This window comes from Protopterus annectens, chromosome 10.part0 (assembly GCF_019279795.1).
Source record: "Protopterus annectens isolate FY-2018-M chromosome 10.part0, PAN1.0, whole genome shotgun sequence".
NCBI classification, from domain to species: domain Eukaryota; kingdom Metazoa; phylum Chordata; order Ceratodontiformes; family Protopteridae; genus Protopterus; species Protopterus annectens.
Window position 1 is genome coordinate 1,840,000,870 of NC_056744.1, and position 17,653 is coordinate 1,840,018,522.

General features: G+C 37.6%; 1 protein-coding gene across 9 annotated transcripts in view; it reads left to right on the forward strand.

Moving 5' to 3' along the window:
• The window catches only part of LOC122814093 (glycine-rich cell wall structural protein-like), a 150,746-nt gene that overhangs the window by 99,729 nt on the left and 33,364 nt on the right, over positions 1–17,653 (forward strand). The window lies entirely within an intron of this gene.

Genomic DNA, 17,653 nt, shown 5'->3' on the forward strand with positions numbered 1-17,653 from the left:
CGTCTTTCTGCAATGCCTGCTTTCCCAGACATCTAGTTAGGAATTTGTGACTTATACAATCATATCATAAGGTTACTTGTCAGAAGACTTGCGTCTTTCTGAAATACCTGCTTTCACACATATAGTTAGGAATTTGTGACTTATACAATCATATCATAAGGTTACTTGTCAGAAGACTTGCCTCTTTCTGCAATGCCTGCTTTCCCATACATCTAGTTAGGAATTTGTGACTTATACAGTCATATCATAAGGTTACTTGTCAGAAGACTTGCCTCTTTCTGCAATGCCTGCTTTCCCAGACATCTAGTTAGGAATTTGTGACTTATACAATCATATCATAAGGTTACTTGTCAGAAGACTTGCGTCTTTCTGCAATGCCTGCTTTCCCAGACATCTAGTTAGGAATTTGTGACTTATACAATCATATCATAAGGTTACTTGCCAGAAGACTTGCGTCTTTCTGCAATGCCTGCTTTCCCAGACATCTAGTTAGGAATTTGTGACTTATACAATCATATCATAAAAGGTTACTTTCTCTTCAGCTACTTGATCGCACATTTCTTTTTCATTTTTAATTCAGTCTCTGCATAACACTTACTGTTTAGTCAGCTGTTACCACTCACATACAATGCTGTGTTCTCGTATGCAGTCATATTCACTGCTGCAGATTCATGTGTTAACATTCACTTGTCCCTACACTAACTGCTGTATTGTCTTATGAACGATCTCATTCTTAGCTGCACACTGTCGCATTGACACTCACTAGTTCATGTGTTCTTTCAGTCTGTGGTGCACGTGATCATATCACTTCACTGTTGTATATGTGGTCACATTCATACCTGTTTAGTTCTGTATACAGTCACCTGATCTTTTATTTCTGCTCTGCCACATGGATGCTTAATTCTTCTTTCACTCACACACGCGCATCCGCGCGCGCACACACACACACACACACACACACACACACACACACACACAGAGCCACATAAATATATTGCACACACACACGCACATACACACACACACACACACACACACACACACACACACACACACGAAAACATATTACACACACACACACACACACACACACACACACACACACACACACACACACACACACACCCACGTAAACATATTACACACACACACACACACACACACACACACACACACACACACACACACACACACACACACAGACCCACATAAACATATTGCACACACATACGCACACGCACACACACACACACACACACACACACACACACACACACACACACGTAAACATATTACACACACACACACACACACACACACACATACACACACACACACACACACACACACACACACACACACACACACACACACACACACACACACACACGTAAACATATTACACACACACACACACACACACACACACACACACACACACACACACACACATAGACCCACATAAACATATTGCACACACACACACATACACACACACACCCACACACATACTCCCCCCCCCCCCCAAACACATAGTTATATTTTCAAGCCCATATATACTCATAGTGAGCCATTTTGGCTGTGCCAGTCTTGTTTTCTGCTTGGGGCAATCATTTGCATTAGATACAAGCTTAAATACATACGTACATACATACATACATACATACATGCATACAAACACATGCATACTTATCTAGCTAAAAATATGCAGACATACATACATACATACAAACAGACATATCTGTGTGTGTGTGTGTGTGTGTGTGTGTGTGCATGTTTACATGTATATACATACATATCCATAAGCATACATGTATACAAACACACATACATGCACTGTTTAAGGTAATGGCTGTTAATAAATCCATACAATTTTTGTCCTGTAATCATATAACTTGAGTCAACATGTTTATCTCAGCCACTAGCTTGTTTTGTGTTTGAAGGTTGTGCTACTGAACCAGTTTTTCCCTTGTGTGGATTTGCACTCATCTTTTTAACCTAATACTATGTTCTCTCAGAATAAGCTGAGATTTGGCTGTTTGATGGTCAGTGTATCTGTGATGGCCAGTTTATCTACTTGGTACAGTACGCAGCTATAAATTATTTGAAGACCAGTTTCAATTGTCTTCTATATGCCAGTAAAAATATTAATGGTAGTAGCATTTCTTTACATGACAACTAGTTTAAAACTTTGTTCTTTTTAGTATATTTTCTATTGGGTAAATAAAAAGTATATTCTAGTTTTGCTCTTATGAGGGTATTCACTGTTAAGACCTTGCTTGTCCCTACAAATCAATATGCAAGCAGACAAATGTTGTCAGTGAAAGTGGAGAGACCAAGCTTATTATTAAACAACATACCTAAAACTGGTGCTGTTTGTTGGCCTGACATTTTGATTTTCTGTGCAGTAGTTAGATTTGCACTCGGTTTTATCATAGCATATTATTCTATTTTTATCAATTTTAACAGGTAACTTTGCTGTCAACAGTTATGGAATTTTGCTTTTCTGCACTATTAGATTAAAATATGATACTATATATGTAGTTGGCTCCCACAGTGCCTTTTTCAAGGAAGATGTGTGCTGTAGAAAATAGCTTTAGGATCAGTAGTGAACCTTGTAATTTTTCAGTCCCCATACAGTGAGTGTAGACATTGGGTATGTTAACTCCAGCCTACCAGGTTCTATGTGTAAGGCATTCTTGATACCAAGTAACACTGAAGTTGTTTTACCCAAGTTCCTTATTTTTTTAATAACTATATTGTGTGGCGTCAACTTGTCTCTCTATCAAATTCTAATATACTCTGTTCAGTGAATCTATACACTTCCAAGACACACAGATGCTTTCTCCAAACACCACCTCATGTTTGCCCATAGAGCTGTTTGCTGAAAATGTATTTATAAAGACGAAATCTGTACACTTTCCAGAATGTTCCATAATCGTACTTCTGAACCTCATAGAACAAGAAATCTGGACCAAGCCTGACAAAATTGGGGGGTGGGGGGTTAAAGGCCCAAAAATAAGGACAGATTTTAAATATTGCTCTTATAATCATAGAAAGTTGCTAGAGTATTAGGGTTTGTGTTAGCGTACATTTTCTGAGGGGATTTGAAGTCTGACACTCAAAGGTATGTCATTATTTAGTGATGCAAATCCTCAGATCATCCCAGTGATTTGCCAGAAAACCACTAATTTTATGAGGAATAGAACAGAAATATGAGGCAATAATCTGGACGTGCAAAGATGTGAACTGTTGACAGATATGTCCCTAATGTGGACAGGAAGCAAACAGATCAGTAGTTTTTGCAACTGTGAGTGGCATGTTTGTTTTTTTTTCTTCTTAATAGGGATGCTATACTCAATTTCAGCTGGACTATAGTCTACTTGATTAATTTAAAGAGCTGCAGACCAATAGACCAAATATCCCTTAACATTTTAATCTATTTGTAATTATTTTATCTAAGAACACGGCCAGTTTTAAACATCATAAAGTCTTCTGTTATCCCTGATAGCCAGTTGCTGGATTCTGATAGCCTGGGTTTTATATTTTCACTTCCTAGTGTTGGAGAGACATATGCTGTAATGTCACTTGTTATTTGTGGATTTGATATAGGACACCATGATGTCAGACATGATCTCTAACTACCCTTGGATATCTCATTGAGCAATTTAAAACCAGTTGAAGTTAGGATTGTTTTTTCAGTAACTAACCATTTATACAGACTGCCTCTGACCAAACACTACTGATTATAGTAAGATTAGACTGCTACCATAAACTTGAAAGAAACATATATAACATTTTGTGAAATTCTTCAATAAGAAATTCTGATAATGTTCCACATATGTTGACCCTGCTGAATCAAAGCTGCCTGGTTAAATTGTCAAATACTATTTCAGTCAGACACATGGGTGCAGTTTAATGCATCATGTGACAATACGAGGAGTTATTTCGCAGCTGTATATATAACAACGTAGAGTATTGTCATCCTTTCTCCACCAGAAAACAGTGGTCTGACATTTGGGGGGGGGGGGTCACACTATTTGAATAGGTTAGAATTTTACTGCTAGCAAACTGGATTTCAGCATTTTGCAGAAGCAGATTTCTAACTACTGCAGTCAGACTTCCTGGAGATTGTTATGGCATTTAAGGAAGTGGTGTTTCACAAGAAATGCACTGTCTCAGGCACTCACCGATAACTTCATCAGACTTACTGCTGAAAACCATCCATAGTGGACTTGACTCAGCCACATATGTAGACATGGATCTACTTTGTGTCCATATGGTGCCTTTAGTGTTCTGCATAATGCTTATGTAGTCATAGCTGTTTACTCAGGTTTTGTGGGCTTAGAGAAGTGCCTGCACGTGGAATATCTTTGGGGATAACATATGTATGTATGCTTGTATGTATGCATGCATGCATATATATGTATATATCATGAAATCTAGTTTGCTAATGATGAAATTCTTTGGAGTGGCTAAGGGACTGTATATCAGTATTTTCAGGTACAACCCTCACATTAAATCATTATGTTAAACAGACAATTATGGAAATGGAGCAACAGGGTCACATCCCTTTCCCTAACATCATCACTGCCGTTGTTTCTACATAGTCCTCATCCCATCACACAACATAAAGTAGCTGTACCAGCACAGGCAGACAGACCCTAGGCACACCTTCACATTGGGCCGTACCACCATATTAGCTGTGACCTTTCAAGCAAGCAATTTTACACCATAATACTACCAGTGTAACACCACAGTTTATATTTTTTAACAAAACTTCAAATTAAAATGTATTGGATTTCAAAAGATATGCTTAGATCCACATACATATCACAGCAGGCTTCCAAAGTAGTTTCTTATACAAATTACATTAAAAAGTAGTGTAAACAGACTAACATTTAACCATAACCAGTAAGTGACAATGTGAACAGAAAAGATGGGATGATAAAGTCTTACATGTATCTGCTAAAACATTATAGTCATCACTAAATATGTCATTACAAGATCACCAGTAAGTCTTGCTTCCTAATTTCACCACCAAGATTGTACATGTATTAGTACTGGTATTAATATCAGGATCACTATTTAAGATTAGTATCAGTATTAGTATTCATAGTATTAGTATTGGTATTAGTATTTTAGTGTAAACATTAGTGTCAGTATTTTAGTATCAGTATTAGTATTTAGTATTACTATCAGTATTAGTATTAGTATCAGTATCAGTATTTTAGTATTAGTATTAGTATTCATAGTATTAGTATTAGTATCAGTATTTTAGTATCAGTATCAGTATTAGTATTCATAGTATTAGTATTAGTATTTAGTATTACTATCAGTTTTAGTATTAGTATCAGTATTTTAGTATTAGTATTAGTATTCATAGTATTAGTATTAGTATAACTATTTTAGTATCAGTATTAGTATTTTAGTACTAGTATTAGTATTAGAACTCACTCTGTTGGCTTAACTAATTATCAGTTCATAGGTTCACAGGTGTTTAATAGCCTAACAACCACAAGGGCCTTTTAAGCCTAGCCACCCATCCCAAATCTCTGATAAGTTCTGGTAACCTTGATAAGTGTAAGCAGGGACTTGGGAGATGAAACATTTACAAGTGGGGGCCCGAGGGATGAGCCATTTACAGGTTGCCTGTGTCCATTGGAGACATAGTTGCCAAACCAGGGATGAATTTCTTGTTTCCTATCCAATTTTCCAAGTTACACTTGAATTGGGTTAGGGAGGAACTCTGCTTCACATGGATGGGTAGCCTGTTCCAGAGATGGGGTAGTCTCTGGGATACATACCTGTCCCTCCAGCAGGTCCAGTTTATATCACAACAATGTTTAAGTCTTTAGAATGGATAATTCTGGTTCTGTTTGTTTTGTGGATATGCGGAAGGTCCATCGGAGTGGGGTCTGACAATGCCCTGTATGCCAAACATAGATCTCCCCTCAACAGCCTGTAGGAGACAGAATATAGGGACAGGGCCTTGAGGCGGTCTGCATAGGACATTTTACTTGCACCCTGTATTCTTTTAGTGAGGAACCTCTGTGGATGTTCCAATTGTTGGATATGCCTGGTTAGGTACATACCAAAGGGAGCATTGTACTCAATGATAGGTAGGTCTAATGAATGACGGATACAGTGGAACAATGACTTATTTGGACCTAGATGCTATACCTTTGTTTATAAGTTGCTCAACATAGAATGATTTCCTCACTACTGTTAACATGTGATGGTCAAAGGCTAGATTACTGTCTATGTGTGTCCCTAAGTCCCTGACTACTGGGTCAATTCTAAGGGGTGTGTTGTCAATATGATAGTTACCAAGGGTTTATGACATCCTGAAGGATACTATTATGTATTTATGGACCTTTAGTCTTAGTCCATGGCTCTGATAACAGTTGTTTGTCTGTGTCAGCCCTTGCTGGAGAACATTTGTGTTAGTGTGAGATTCAATGACAGCTCCTAATTTGCAGTTGTCTACAAATTTAGTCAGCCGGAGACCATTGACATTGGCCTTGACTTCAGAGAAGTAAATGCAAAAATGAGTGGTCAAAGGTTCAATTCCTGAGACACTTCACTTATGACTGGCCTCTTTGTAGAGGTGGATTCCCCATTTCTAACTTCCTGGGTCCTGTCTGTGAACCAGCTGCCTATCCACTGGGTGACATGGGCTTGTACCTAAGCTCTTGAGTTTGTCAACAATGATTGAGTGGGGTATTGTGTCAAATGCCTTGCCAGGTCAAGATAGGCAGTATGAATCATTTTGCCCTCATCCATTGCTTTGGTGACCTTCTCAAAGTAGTCCATCAGGTTGAGTAGGCATGACCTGCCCTTGATGAAACCAAACTGGGTTGGGTCCAGTGTCTGGAGTTTACTGTACCATTATTGATCATGTCCATGATAATTCTTTCCATGGCTTTACATATAAGACTAGTGAGACTTATGGGTCTGTAGTTTTCAGGGTGTGTAGATGGCTCACCTTTCTGCAGAGGGATGACTGTTGCTGTTCTCCATTTATGAGGCATGAAGCCTGTTTGGAGGCTACAGTTAAATAGCAATTCCAGAGGGCCTGACAGGTCATGTTTCATGCTGTTTAGAAGGCATCCTGGGTTACTGTCTGGGCCCACTGATGCAGTGTTCTTAGCCTTAGAGAGAGCATTAAGAACATATCCCCGACTGATAGCAGAGGGAGTGATATTTGTTGGTATTTCCTGAGGGAACATGTTTGTTACAGCAGGCTATATTTTGTTGGTTTGGGACAGTCATGTTTGTTATATTAAGCTATGTTTTGTTAGTTTGGGACACTCTTATGTTTGTTACATCAGGCTATGTTTTGTTAGTTTGGGACACTCATGTTTGTTACATCATGTTATGTTTTGTTAGTTTGGGACACTTATGTTTGTTACATCAGGCTATGTTTTGTTGGTTTGGGACACTCTTATGTTTGTTATATTAGGCTATGTTTTGTTAGTTTGGGACACTTATGTTTGTTACATCAGGCTATGTTTTGTTAGTTTGGGACACTCTTATGTTTGTTACATCAGGCTATGTTTTGTTAGTTTGGGACACTTATGTTTGTTACATCAGGCTATGTTTTGTTGGTTTGGGACAATATCAGGCTATGTTTTGTTGGTTTGAGACATTCTTATGTTTGTTACATCAGGCTTTGTTTTGTTGGTTTGGGACACTCTTATGTTTGTTACATCAGGCTATGTTTTGTTAGTTTGGGACACTCATGTTTGTTACATCATGTTATGTTTTGTTAGTTTGGGACACTTATGTTTGTTACATCAGGCTATGTTTTGTTGGTTTGGGACACTCTTATGTTTGTTATATTAGGCTATGTTTTGTTAGTTTGGGACACTTATGTTTGTTACATCAGGCTATGTTTTGTTAGTTTGGGACACTGTTATGTTTGTTACATCAGGCTATGTTTTGTTAGTTTGGGACACTTATGTTTGTTACATTAGGCTATTTGTTTTGGTCTGGGACACTCATGTTTGTTACATGAGGCTATGTTTTATAAGATTGGGACACGTTTGTTATATTAAGCTATGTTTCATTGGTTTGGGACACTCATGTTTGTTACATCAGGCTATGTTTTATAGGGTTGGGACACATTTGTTATATTAGGCTATGTTTCATTGGTTTGGGACACTCATGTTTGTTACATCAGGCTATGTTTTGTTGCTTTGGGAGTTATGTTTGTTATATTAAGTTATGTTTTGTTAGTTTGGGACACTCATGTTTGTTACATCAGGCTATGTTTTGTTGGTTTGGGACACTCTTATGTTTTTTTAGTTTGGGACACTTATGTTTGTTACATTAGGCTATGTTTTGTTAGTTTGGGACACTCATGTTTGTTACATCATGTTATGTTTTGTTAGTTTGGGACACTCATGTTTGTTACATCAGGCTATGTTTTGTTGGTTTGGGACACTCTTATGTTTTTTTTTAGTTTGGGACACTTATGTTTGTTATATTAGGCTATGTTTTGTTGGTTTGGGACACTCTTATGTTTTTTTTTAGTTTGGGACACTTATGTTTGTTACATCAGGCTATGTTTTGTTGATTTGGGACAATATCAGGCTATGTTTTGTTGGTTTGAGACACTCTTATGTTTGTTACATTAGGCTATGTTTTGTTGGTTTGGGACACTTATGTTTGTTACATCAGGCTATGTTTTGTTAGTTTGGGACACTCTTATGTTTGTTACATCAGGCTATGTTTTGTTGATTTGGGACAATATCAAGGCTATGTTTTGTTGGTTTGAGACATTCTTATGTTTGTTACATTAGGCTATGTTTTGTTGATTTGGGACAATATCAGGCTATGTTTTGTTGGTTTGAGACACTCTTATGTTTGTTACATCAGGCTATGTTTTGTTGATTTGGGACAATATCAGGCTATGTTTTGTTGGTTTGAGACATTCTTATGTTTGTTACATTAGGCTATGTTTTGTTGATTTGGGACAATATCAGGCTATGTTTTGTTGGTTTGGGACACTCTTATGTTTGTTACATCAGGCTATGTTTTGTTGGTTTGGGACACTCATGTTTGTTACATCAGGCTATGTTTTGTTGATCTGGGACAATATCAGGCTTTGTTTTGTTGGTTTGGGACAGGTGATATTTCATTGTTGTACACTGCATTTTGTTGCATTAAATGTAAGGTATTGGGGGGGCTCCTTGGCAGATTACTCCCCGACCTGATTGTTTAATGTTTGATAACTAGTAATCACAGAGAGAGCAGATAAAATCATGTGATCCTGTTGTATATCTTGCAGTAAATTAGTACAGACATTAATTGGACTTTATGTTTGATGACAGTTGTCTGGTAGCTTATTATGCAGAAAAGAAATCTGAATCCTTCTTGCAAAACTAGGAATTCAAACAAAGCATTTAAAAGCGTGCCTGCCCCATTGTGATTGGCCTCAGTCAGGTGTGGACTGCTGCACTCCTGTCCAAAGCCAGGTATGTTGGATGTCACATACTTCCATCTGGCTGAATACTGGAGTTAGAAATTACCCTGGTCCTGACCAGGGAGTGATGTTCTCGTTTTTCCCTTTAGAATTCTTTTTGCCATAACACAATGCTATCATGTAGGAAGTAATAAAGGAAATCATGTGGAAATCCCAAGAATGTCCTGGAAACTACTACTTTCAAACTTATTGTGGAATTTTTCTACAGCCTTGCAATATGCTCTGGGATAATGATGAAGGGATGGAAGGGGGATAGGGCATAACAGTGGGGAGTAAGGATGGAGTGATGGGAGAGGGATAGGGTATAACAATGAGGAGGTATATGTCAGTAATGAGATACATTTGGGATAATTAAAGTTCTCTTACTACAGAGGCATGATGGCTAGGCAGAAGGTATAGCCAAGTGCTATAGCAACTGAAAGTGAGTATTAGTCCATTAAGTTAGTCAGTGGCATTTATTTAGTAAACCAAATCAGAAGTTTATATACAATGTGTAGTTATCTGTTGGCGACTAGTCATATAATCTTTTTTATCTATGAATTTACAAGCTTTTCAAGTTGCAGTTTTTGAAAAGAACTAGTCCTGTAATTTTCAAGATAACTACCCAATGGTTTCTAGATTTTTATTATACAAACATAGCAATGTGTGCATTTCCTGAACATGTTAGGCTATAGGAACACAGAAATACAGTGCAACAAGAACACAAGGCAGCATGTTACAGCGATGCAGAGGTACTATGTAACAGAAATACAAGATATGTATCATCAATGCAAAAAAGTGTATAACCGAGAAAGACATAATGACATTATAAAATGCACTGGCACAAGAATGAAGAAAGAGTAACACAAACTTAAAGATAACAGGTAACAGGAATACAGAAAGAGTGTGCCATGCAAACATAGGGATACGGGGTAACAAGAATGCAGAAAAGGTCTGCGCCTCAAATGCTGCAATAGTATGTAATGTAAATGAAGAGATAGTTTGTATAACAAATGCCTAGATAATGTGCAACACAAATGAAGATATACTGTGTAACAAGAATGCTGATACAGCATGTAACACAAATGTAGATATACTGTGTAACAAGAATGCTGATACAGTGTGTAACACAAATGTAGATATACTGTGTAACAAGAATGCTGATACAGACAAATGTAGATATACTGTATAACACGAATGCTGATACAGTATGTAACACAAATGTAGATATCCTGTGTAACAAGAATGCTGATACAGTGTGTCACACAAATGTAGATATACTGTGTAACAAGAATGCTGATACAGTATGTCACACAAATGTAGATATACTGTGTAACAGGAATGTTGATACAGCATGTACCACAAATGTAGATATACTGTGTAACACGAATGCTGATACAGCATGTAACACAAATGTAGATATACTGTGTAACACGAATGCTGATACAGCATGTAACACAAATGTAGATATACTGTGTAACACGAATGCTGATACAGCTTTTTACACAAATGTAGATATCCTGTGTAACACGAATGCTGATATAGCATGTCGCACAAACGTAGATATACTGTGTAACACGAATGCTGATACAGCATGTAACACAAATGTAGATATACTGTGTAACACGAATGCTGATACAGCTTTTTACACAAATGTAGATATACTGTGTAACACGAATGCTGATACAGCATGTAACACAAATGTAGATATACTGTGTAACACGTATGCTGATACAGCTTTTTACACAAATGTAGATATACTGTGTAACACAAATGCTGATACAGCATGTAACACAAATGTAGATATACTGTGTAACAAGAATGCTGATACAGCATGTAACACAAATGTAGATATACTGTGTAACAAGAATGCTGATACAGCATGTAACACAAATGTAGATATACTGTGTAACAGGAATGCTGAAACAGCATGTAACACAAAGGCAAAGACACTGTTTAGAGTGTAATACAGGGACTTATGATCAAGCTGCTGATTTTGATCATATTGTTACATGTTCAAAAGTATATTCCAAGAAATCTTCTAAGACATCAAAGAACAAGCAGCAGGGTATCACCTCATGTGAGGTGCATTTAGTGGGGTATCACCTCATGTGAGGTGCATTTGGTGGGGTATCACCTCATGTGAGGTGCATTTGGTGGGGTATCACCTCATGTGAGGTGCATTTGGTGGGGTATCACCTCATGTGAGGTGCATTTGGTGGGGTATCACCTCATGTGAAGTGCACTTGGTGGGGTATCATCTCATGTGAGGTGTTTTTGGTGGAGTATCACCACATGTGAGGTACATTTGTTGGGATATCACCTCATGTGAGGTGCATTTAGTGGGGTATCACCTCATGCAAGGTGCGTTTGGTGGGGTATCACCTCATGTGAGGTGCATTTGGTGGGGTACCACCTCATGTGAGGTGCGCTTGTTGGGGGTATCACCTCATGCGAGGTGCATTTGATGGTGTATCACATCATGTGAGGTGTGTTTTTCTGCATCTGCTGTGTATTATTTCACTTTCTTGCATCACTGAAACTGAATGCTTCTCCACAGCTGCTAGCAAGCTGGTTTTAATCTTATGCTCATAAGCTATTAACATCTTGATTTCCTGTAGTCCAGAGTGTGATTCCCTCAGCCTTGATTTGCCTACTTTGTGACTCTGAGCAAATCACTTAACTAGAGAGTGCTTCCAGGTAGCCCCTGAAAAGGGAACTTGTGTCTACTAGGCTTACCCAGTTAAAGAGGAGGAGGAGGGTAGATGGTCATCCTTAATACATTTGTCAGTTGTTTCTACACAGCAGGACTGGAGACAGGCATACTACTTCACTAATGTCACTCTGTGAGCTAAGCATTGTGGGTAGGAGCGGTAAGTAGCAAACACATAATGATGACACTGTGCCCATGACTGGTGAGGTTTAATTAGCAGGAATGCATCCATTTCTAAAGACCACATTTCTTTAAGTACATGATATATAAGGCATATCAGAGGACAAAAGTTTCTGTAGCATTGGCACTAAGGGTAGATGGTAAGAAATTCAAAGAATATATTCTCTGTATTCTATGGGAAATGAAGAGTGGGAAGTCTGACAACGCAAATGTTTCAAGATATAAATGAAGTAAAAGAAATGGCTTTCAGCAGAACAAAGTATGACATTAAAGGGGTATTGTCAGGGGTAATTTGAAGAAGCATTTTATTACCTGAGGGGTGGTGAGTGTATTAAAAAAAATTCCAGGAGGGGAGGCAAAAACAGAAAGTAATAAGAGAAAAATATAATAAAGGCAGTTTAGCAGCAAATTGGGAAAATGGACAAATCTTGTGGTGACAGCTATTCTTATTTATTAGTTTCATTGACAATATAAGCCTTACCTTTTCCAAAATTTGGTTGTATGAAAACCAAAATCAGATCTAGTGGATGTGAATGCTTAGCAGGTCATATCCTTAACCTGTAACCAAACTTTTTTCTACACGACTCAAAACAAAAGCGAAAAAAGCATTGGTACCACAATACATATGAGGCAGACTTCTTCTTTTAAAATCCACAAAGTTTATTAACAAGCGGTACTTTTTTTAAAAAACAAATGAGCGTAAAACACACTTGGCGTTTTTCGTTCGAATCAGTATCCAAACTTCTTCAGACAAACACTGACACTTCCAATATGCATGTTTAAATAATTAATTGTGGCATAATTACATTATTTAATCAATTAGGTAAATCCACTAACAGTTAAAGATACAACATCCAGTTCTTGTGTACCACGTATTCTCAAGCCATTATTTCAAATGTGTATTGCTTCTACATCGTATAATTAATGTTAAACCATATTGTTATAAAAACAATTTATGTCCACATTTTATATATATAAAAACCTTAAATCCTGATGTTCTCTTAATATAACTTGCCCCTTTTCAACTAATATATATAAAACTCATCTCCCATATCCAAAGTGTATTACTGTGGGGATGACACTACTTTGACTAAAACTGGGATTGACCTCATACTAACTAAACTTCATTCTAAGTTGTTAAAATATCAAATTAAAAAGTACAATAACCTGTTGGTAACACTCACAATAAGGGTAAGGCATAAACCTTTCCAAGGTAACAGTTAAAGGGTTGTTGTTATCAGAAAGTCTCCCAGTCATAACCCTAAACAATACCTGCTGTTTCTTTGTTGCCCGTTCACTATTATTATTTGGTACTCTACGTCCTCACCTAAATATTATACTAAACTATAGATGGTCTACTTAATGATGGTTTATAACCAGTACATAAGCTAGAGGATAGTAAAAGTCCTACTTTCAAGCCACGTAACTGTTTACCTTAATAAACTCTTAACTTTTAGTATGCATGTGATTGAGCATACTTCATTCAGCCCTGGTTCTCTACAGGCTACTAAACGGAGCTGCCAACTTAATTATTTCCTTTCTAGTTTCAACAAGTTGTCATTCACCAAATTTTGTAAACCTGTAGATATTTGGCTAATGGCCATAAATTTAAATGAATGGCCAGTGTTTTGTATACAGTGTCTTGCAAGGGCATTTTCCTCTTTACTCTTAGTAATGGCATAAATATGTTCATAGACTCTATCCCTCAAGCGTCCATCCATTTTCCCTATGTAGAATGATGGGCACTTTCTACACTGGGCTAAATATACTATTCTTTTGCTATTACAATTATATGTTTCTCTTATGTGGAAAGTCTCCTTCCTAATAGTAAAGGTATCTGATGTCTCTATGTAGGTACAATACCTACATGCTCCACATATATTTGTCACTCCCTTCCCTTTATTAACTTTTAGTTTCCTTTCTAATAATTGCTTCATATTTGTTCCTCTCCTGAATGTTATGGTGGGACCATAATTAAGAATTCTCGCCAATTCTTTGTCCAGTGATAGACAGTACCAATACTTTCTAACTATCCTACAAATATCTGGCGCTTCCAGGCAAAATGTAAATATAAACGCTGTAGTAAAATTCTTATTACTCACTGCCATATTGGCAGAGGACACTCCTAAGTCACTGATGGTGACCATACCTCCTACACATATCTCAGGGTGGTCTACCTGGTTGTTTAAATCAGTCACAAGTTTCATGTTCAATTTTGCTTGGTAAATACCTTTCCTCCTTTTTAAAATAACTTCTTGGAAAATTCCTTCAAGGAACAAAGCTGGATAACCCCTACGAGAAAACATTGTGTACAAGTTTTCACATTCCTTTTCAAAATCTTCATCTCGTGTAATCATTTTGGCTGCCCTGACAAGTTGGCCTTTCACCACCGATTTCTTTTGGTGGCGGGGGTGTGAACTGGAACAGTGAAGGTAGGTATTAGAGTATGTACTTTTCCTGTGAATTTTTGATATATACCCCTCTTGATTCATACTTAGCTCAATGTCAAGTAAACAAATAGTAGTTTCCTGAAAATTCTTTGTGAACCTTAGAAAACTAGTGGTGGAATTTAAATACTCGACTAATTCGTCTGCTTGTTCTTCGTGTCCTTTTAACAAAAATGAAGATATCATCCAAGTACCTTTTGTACATGTGTATGTTTGCGTACCAATGACTGTTTAAAATATGGGTGGTTTCCCAGTGGGCCATTACCAAGTTTGCAAAACTTGCGCCCACTGGGGACCCCATTGCCACGCCTATCTTTTGCAAAAATAATTTGTTTTCAAAGGAGACAAAGTTGTTCTTTAATATAATATCTAGTAACTGCTCTACCAGGTTACATTCATTACTCGTGGCCCCCTTTAAACCCATAAACTCAACTACCCACTGAATACCCGTATCATGTGGGATACATGAGTATAACTCACAAACGTCTATTGTTAGAAAGTTTAGAGTATTGTCAAATACTGTAGTTTGCATTCCTTCCAAAAAGGACCATGAGTCCTTTAAGATTTGTTCTTCCTTTTTCACATAGTTCTTAAGAATAGAATCCACCAGTTTTGCACAAGGGTAGGTTATTGATTGCCTCGCATCCACTAATGTTCTAAACGGTGGATTCCCTAAGTCCTTGTGGAGCTTAGGGATACCAAAGATTTTTGGGATCCTTGGGGCCAACATGGTTAAATAATAGTTTTGTTCAGAGTTAATTAACCCGTCAGTAAACAGGTCACTAATGAAAAGCTTGATGTTATAGTATGCCTGATTTAACTGGTTCCTACTTGCCATTTCATAGGTGTCCCTTTCTAATAATGTTGACATAATGTTTGAGTAGTCTACATTGTACACTACTACAAGTCCACCCCCCTTGTCGGGTTTCATAAGCCTAAGTGGGAGGCTTCTAAGTAGTGTCAATAAGTTTCTCTCTTCTTCTGATATATTGTCATTGTGTCTATTTTGAGCATTTACCAATTGTTTCCCTAAATTCATTTTCACATAGTTGTTCAAACATACATAACAGTACATCCTTAACCTGCTTGGCGGTACAGATATGGTGATATCTGTTTTCACTTGGTTGTGATGCAAGTGAAACAAAGAAATCATCAAAGGGGAAAAGTCAAGGGATGAAATAATACTGATGAATGTTGAAGAAAAAAGTGTATTAGCTGTTCTTGCAATTTCCTCCCCATGGTTGCCATTATACACCTACATTATATCTAGTAATAATGCTTCTCATTCAGACGTTATCCCCTCATTCTCACACTGTAGATACCTTTCAGACTCCACCTTACCCATTTATCCACAGGACACATTTTACATTAATCACAAACCATATTCCATCAGAGAACTGAGCACAGACAAACGACTGATGTATGGGCGACAAGGATGCTACCTCGTCCAGTCTCAGATGGTGTGGTTCCTGCTGTTCTCTTCTATGTCAACTGTGAAGTGATATGCTAAGGTGATGCATTTCTGAGAACTCAACACAGGCCTTCACAAGGGGGATTAATTTGTGCTGCGTACCACATTTCTGAGAACTCATCACAGGCCTTCACAAGGGGGATTAATCTGTGTTGTGTACCACTGTATGACAGTGCTCACCCCCTCACGTTGCTGTATGAACCCCTTCGACTGGAGATGCTTGCAGAGCAATGGTAAACAGTGCTCACCCCCCCCCCATGTTGTTCAGAAACACTTGTCTTAAGACATTGGATTACCATAACTTCTGTTAAGTTTCATTGAGTGTAAAACCAGGCAGTTAAAATCTCAACCTGACAAAAGCAGAAACAGGAAGCATTTTTATCTGGGTAAAAGCACCACTACATCCTCTACTCTCTTATTTATATGGACTAACTTCATGGTTGTGCAAGTCAGAGAGAAAAGAAAAGCGCAGACATTTCGAAGCAATGCCTCTGCACAAATAGAAACTGTTCTGCCAGCGATTTCTGAGTGAAAAAGGGATTGGGGAGTTCCAAGCTGGGGAAGAAACAAATTTAAACTCATCCACTTTACAAATGACCAAGTGCAGGGAAAGCTGAATGCTGTCTGTTAAACTGTTAATCCAAGTTCTGGCCTGGGATTAGTTAGATGGTGGGCTACTAGGCTGGAATGTGCATGTCTGTAGTAAGCACAGTTTTCACAGAACAAACGCACATCTGCTTCCACTGAATAAGGTCTTCTTTTTAAATCAAAATGATGAAGTGGAAACCAGGCAATACTTTAATAATACCAATCAAACTCACAGTAAGCTCTTTCATCTACAAAGGAAAACTTCAATAGATTATGAATAATATAAGTCATTCACTATTTAAATAAAACTTGTGCCATCCCATGACTCTCATTAGCCTATCACTGAGGCAGTGTTGCCCTTCTTTTTAACATGCTTGTAAAATTAATCATGTTGTTAATGTTAACCAGCTACATGCATGCATTTGGACAGATTTGTCAAACCATTGGCATCCCCATGTTCTCTATCTCTCCCTTCGGCACCAGCCTTGACAGACCAGTTACATAAAAATAAAATTGTTAAAGTTGCACACAATAAAGAGTGCCTAAACAAGGAATGTTCTTATTTTCCATCCGTGTAAGATAATTTAACATCCTTTTAGTTAGATTACAAACTGTTCTTCCCACATAAAACGATGGACATTGATCACACTGCAGTAGAAAAATTAAATTTTGGGGCATACAATTATAATAATCAGGAAATTAGTTTTCACTCTGAGAGAGCAAAAATAATTCTTTCTTTCTTTTAAATACCCTTTAATGGGGGCAAAACCCACATGAAATAGTAC